The sequence below is a fragment of the Pleurodeles waltl genome, chromosome 2_2, assembly GCF_031143425.1.
Source record: "Pleurodeles waltl isolate 20211129_DDA chromosome 2_2, aPleWal1.hap1.20221129, whole genome shotgun sequence".
Classification (NCBI taxonomy): Eukaryota; Metazoa; Chordata; class Amphibia; order Caudata; family Salamandridae; genus Pleurodeles; species Pleurodeles waltl.
Genome location: NC_090439.1, coordinates 1103164365 through 1103169441, shown reverse-complemented (window position 1 = coordinate 1103169441; position 5077 = coordinate 1103164365).

Sequence of the window (5077 nt, the reverse complement as noted above, 5' to 3'; positions counted from 1 at the left end):
ATCTGGTTGATTCCAGGGTGGTGTGCTTCACATGCACCCTACACCATTTCCTTACCCACAATGCCCTGCAAACCTCCAACAATCACACATTTTCCCAACATTTTTGTGATGGATCCTTCCGGAATGTGCAGGAATCCACAAAATTCCTACCACCCAGCATTGTCTCATCTATACCGATAAAAATTCTGTTGCACTTGTCAGCCTAAAAATGTTTTTTTTTTCAAACTGCCCTTTTGGACCCGCTGTGGTTCCCCCTCAATTTCGACATGTTTTTGTCTCTTCCTTGTCACAAACACTCGGCCCACCTACACAAGTGAGGTATCATTTTTACCGGGAGACTGAGGGAAACTTTGGGTGGTAGGAAATTTGTCCAAGCGCAGTGATCCCTCACAGAAATGTGTATTTTTTAACTAAATTTGAGGTTTGCTGAGGATTCTGGGTAAGAAAACATTGGGGCATCCACTCAAGTCACACCTCCCTGGACTCCCTCGGGTATCTAGTTTTCAGAAATGTCTGGCTTTGGTAGGTTTCCCTAGATGGCTGCTGAGCCCAGGACCAAAAAAGCATGTGTCCCCCCCCCCAAAAAACAGGTCGTTTTGAATTTGATAATTTTTATGTGTCCACGTTGTGTTTTTGGGGCATTTTCCATTTTTATCGGGAGACTTAGGGGAATGCTAAGTGGAAGGAAATTTGTGGCTCCTCTCAGATTCTAGAACTTTCTGTCACCGATATGAGAAGAAAAAGTGTTTTTTTGGCCACATTTTGAGGTTTGCAAAGGATTCTGGGAAACAGAACCTAGTGAGAGCCTGACAAGTGATCACATCTTGGATTCCCCTAGGTGTCTAGTTTTTAAAACTGCGCAGGTTTGGTAGGTTTCCTTAGGTGCCGGCTGAGCTAGAGGCCAAAATCTACAGCTAGGCACTTTGCAAAAAACACATCAGATTTCAATGTTAAAATGTTATGTGTCCATGTTGCGTTTCCTCTTGCGAGCATTAGGCCTACCCACGCAAGTGAGGTACCATTTTTATCAGGAGACTTGGGGGAACACAGAATAGCAAAACAATTGTTATTGCCCCTTGTCTTTCTCTACATTTTTTCCTTCCAAATGTAAGACAGTGTGTAAAAAAGAAGTCTATTTGAGTAATGCCCTGTAATTCACATGCTATTATGGGCACCCCGGAATTCAGAGATATGCAAATAACCACTGCTTCTCAATACCTTATCTTGTGCCCATTTTGGAAATACAAAGGTTTTCTTGATAACTATTTTTCACTCTTTGTATTTCAGCAAATGAATTGCTGTATACCAGGTATAGAATGAAAACCCATTGCAAGGTGCAGCTCATTTATTGGCTATGGGTACCTAGGGTTCTTGATGAACCTACAAGCCCTATATATCCCAGCAACCAGAAGAGTCCAGCAGATGTAACGGTATATTGCTTTCAAAAATCTGACATTGCAGGAAAAAGTTACATTGTAAAACGTGGAGAAAAATGACTGGTTTTTTTTTTACCTCAATTTCAATATTTTTTTATTTCAGCTGTTATGTTAGGTAGGAAATCCTTGTAGGATCTACACAAATTACCCCTTGCTGAATTCAGAATTTTGTCTACTTTTCAGAAATGTTTAGCTGTCTAGGATCCAGCATTGGTTTCACCCCCATTTCTGTCACTAACTGGAAGGAGGCTGAAAGCACAAAAAATAGTAGAAATGGGGTATGTCCCAGTAAAATTACAAAATTGGGTTGAAAAATTGGGTTTTCTGATTCAAGTCTGACTATTCCTGAAAGCTGGGAAGATGGTTATTTTAGCACTGCAAACCCTTTGTTGATGCCATTGTCAGGGAACAAACCACAAGCCTTCTTCTGCAGCTCTTTTTTTCCCCATTTTTAAAAAAAACAACGAAATTTTCGCTGTATTTTGGCTAATTTCTTGGACTCCTTCAGGGGAACCCACAAAGTCTGGGTACCGCTAGAATCCCTAGGATGTTTGAAAAAAGGATGCAAATTTGGTGTGGGTAGCTTATGTGGACAAAAGGTTACGCGGGTGTGGTATAGCGGAGTGAAATAAATATCAGACGTAGATTCTTCTTCATGAAGAGAGTTTATTCCAAACAGAATTACAGGAATAAGAGAACTCCCGACAGAGCTCCTCATCCCACAGAAAAACAGAGTCTCTGGAACCTAGAGTCCTGTGGCACGAGGAACCCATTGAACGCCTCAAGAGACGCTATGACATAATAAATAGAATACTACATCACCCCCTTTCCCTTAAAAAACAAACAAAAATATGCTTAAAATAATAAGCATAAAGCATTAAGAACAAAAATACATTAAAACTTTTCAATACATCACAGTAATCAGTACATAACAAAATCCTTAAATTTTACTGCCAAAATAGATGGTCTAGATCTTTCATAACATTGTCCACTTGGGTGAGCACTTGCATTGTGCACGGTAACGTCAGTACAAGATGACGTCTCAGATCCTCCATGAAGTATCAAATCTGTACTATCAATTTTTCCCGAATAACAACCAACATCAGTAGTAAGCAAAGAATCATCATCCTTCTTAACACAACTCATTTTAAAAAAGATTTCAGCTTGCGTGTTAGAGATAGGTACCACACTGTCCTTATTCCACCACCCCTTATCTTTCAACAAAACAGCAGCTTTATTTGTTTTAACTACCTTAACAGGTAGAGTAAATTTCGACTCTTCTTTTCTTATTTTTTTAGGTTTTCTGATTGACACCCAATCATTTACTTGTATATCGACTTCAAGCACATTGTTTCTATTGTCATAATACTTTTTTTGTTTAGTCTGATTGCTCATAACTTTTTTCCTAAAGTCATCCTCATGCCAGAAAATGTCCTCACATCCTTTTTTTTTAGTATTATCAAGCCCGGTGGGCAACAAATTTGTCTTCGCCTCTCTACCACGTAGTGCAAAAAAGGGAGTTACTTCAGTGGCAGAATGAGGTGTTGTCAAATATGCCCACACTTTACTCTTCAAAAATTCTTTAGCATCAAGACCTGAACTAATAGCTGTTTGTACGCCTTCTTTCAACAAACGATTTGCTCTTTCCACCAAACCGTTTGAAGATGGACTATACAGCGCTACTTGTAAGTGAACAATATCACATTCCAACATGACGTTTTTCATTTCTTTGGACACAAAATGTGTCCCATTATTCGTAACAATATACTTAGGATTGCCTTCAATTAGAAAAATTATTTCCAGAAAAACAATAGTTGATTTTGTACAAGGTGCTTCTACAAAATCAAAATAAATCCACTTCGAAAAGTAGTCCACTAGGACCACCAAAAATTTCTGTTCACCAGGTACCAAAAGAAAAGGACCAGAAAAATCCATTGCTACCTTTGTCCAAGGCCTTTCTGGTAAATACACAGGCAGTAATGGTTTATGAGTGGACTTCCAGTGCTTATCAGAGACAATACATTGCGGACATTTTTCTATTAGGCTGGAAACCGATTTCTCCAGACCTGGCCACCAAAAATACTGCTTTATTTTCTTAGATGTGGCAGAAATACCTAGATGCCCCATATGTGCCAATTCAGTGAGGCGTGCATGTAATGAAATGGGAGGTACAACTAAATTGTTTCTCGTGCAAATATGATTTTCGATTGACAGTTCCAGGGCCACTTGTGCAAAGCACATTAAATCCTGCGAAAGAGACTTCATAGACGGCCACCCAGATTTGATATATCGAATCACTCTCTGCAAGCATTCATCCTGCAAGGTGGCATTCATCCATTCCTCTTCTGAAATTGTACCTTTGCACAGAGCTAGTACATCTAACACAGCCACAACACATTCCTCGCTTTCATGCAAGCTTTCTTCTTTTACCTCCAAGGGCAACCTCGACAAGCATTCTGCATGATAATTCTTACCTCCCTGAATATATTTAATGCTAAAGGTATATTCTTGGAGTTTAGATAGCAACCTGACCAGACGCGCAGATGCTTTTCCCAAATCATTCCCACTTAACATTTACACCAGAGGTTTATGATCAGTATACAAATCAAACGACACACCCAAAACATATGTTTAGAATTTCTCTACAGCCCATACGCAGGCTAACGCCTCTCTTTCTATGGTGCTATAGTTCGCTTCAGCCTCTGAAAGAGATCTTGAAGCAAAAGCCACAGTATTCTCTTTACCTCTCAACCATTGTCCAAACACTGCTCCTATCCCCTTCAAACTGGCATCTACTGTTATAAACGACTTTTCCTGTGGTTCAAACAGTTGTAGAGAAGGGACTGAAAAAACTAGCTTTTTAATCTCTTTAAAAGCAAGATCCACCTGTTCTGACCACACAAACTTAGCTCCTTTTTTGAGAAGAGTACGTTAAGGCTGCACTAGTAGACTGTAACCTGGGACAAATCTAGCATAGTATTCACACAGTCCCAAAAAAGATTAGAGTGAATCTTTGTGAGTGGGTGGAGGAGCATCCATTATGGCTTTCACATTACAAGCTTTGGGTTTAATCCCCGACTCTGAAATGGTATGACCTAAATACTCTACTTCCTGTGTAATGAATTTACATTTATCCAATTTAACTGTCATGCCATGACGTGCCAAAATACCCAAGACTTTCTCAAGAACAACTATATGTTCATCTTTAGTTTTGGTGAAGACAAGAATGTCATCTTGAAATGCTTGAACTTGCCTTATGTCACCGAACAGACTGTCCATCAATTTCTGAAAAACGCTTGCCGCTGAAGCAAGCCCAAAAGGTAATCTTAAATACTTATAAGCTCCAAAAGGCGTGACAAACGTGGTTAAAGACTGTGATTCAGGTGTAAGTACTATCTGATGATAAGCTGACTGTAAATCGATGGTTGTGAAATACTTAGCATCCCCTATATTAGCTAACATTTCCTGTATGTGAGGTAACGGATGACAGTCAACTACTATATTCTGGTTAAGTGACCTCAATTCCACACAAAGCCTCAATTCACCTGATCTACAACGATCGGAGATATCCATTCTGAGGAATCAGTGCTAGAGATTACACCTTCCCTAGTTAGTTTTTCCAGAAGGTTCTTCAAATCACC